Source organism: Rhagoletis pomonella, unplaced genomic scaffold (assembly GCF_013731165.1).
Source record: "Rhagoletis pomonella isolate Grant_MI unplaced genomic scaffold, Rhpom_1.0 Rhpom_scaffold_00004, whole genome shotgun sequence".
In the NCBI taxonomy this organism is placed as follows: domain Eukaryota; kingdom Metazoa; phylum Arthropoda; class Insecta; order Diptera; family Tephritidae; genus Rhagoletis; species Rhagoletis pomonella.
Genome location: NW_023458558.1, coordinates 23,838,012 through 23,838,423, shown reverse-complemented (window position 1 = coordinate 23,838,423; position 412 = coordinate 23,838,012). Strand labels below are relative to the sequence as shown.

The window sequence follows — 412 nt, the reverse complement described above, 5'->3', positions numbered from 1 at the left end:
CCTGGTGTTCGAAACGCCATTTTGAAACTATCGAATTGTGATTTTCGCCGCATATTTTTCGCAGCTAATAAAAAAAAAATGTTTTCTATCAAAGTGCCCATAAGTATAAATATTCCTAAATCTATTAATCGTTATTACTTGGTGAAAATAAAGCGGTATTTACAAAATAGCAATCTATTGTATTAAATACGTCTTGATTGAGCTGTTGTGTCATGTAGAAAGTTGGGTGTGTTGCATACTATAAAAATGATTTTTGCCTTTTTGGATTGGAACTGAATACAGTCGAATTGAATTGAATTTAATATGGAGGAACTTGTGCTGATAAGCGCTTTAGGTGATTGGAGAAATAAACGAAACCAAATAACTACATATATATAGTGCGACTGATTCTGCTGACGTAAAATAGTGAGTA

General features: G+C 32.3%; 1 protein-coding gene across 2 annotated transcripts in view; it reads left to right on the top strand.

Moving 5' to 3' along the window:
• The window catches only part of LOC118737284, a 78,599-nt gene continuing 78,187 nt past the window's right edge, over nucleotides 1–412 (top strand). The window contains exons 1-2 of one of the 2 annotated variants that reach the window (XM_036467696.1): nucleotides 1–155; nucleotides 219–405. The gene's annotated coding sequence lies outside the window, so the exon portion shown is untranslated. Of the gene's footprint in view, nucleotides 406–412 lie in introns of both variants that reach the window. The other variant, XM_036467694.1, reaches the window with a different exon arrangement.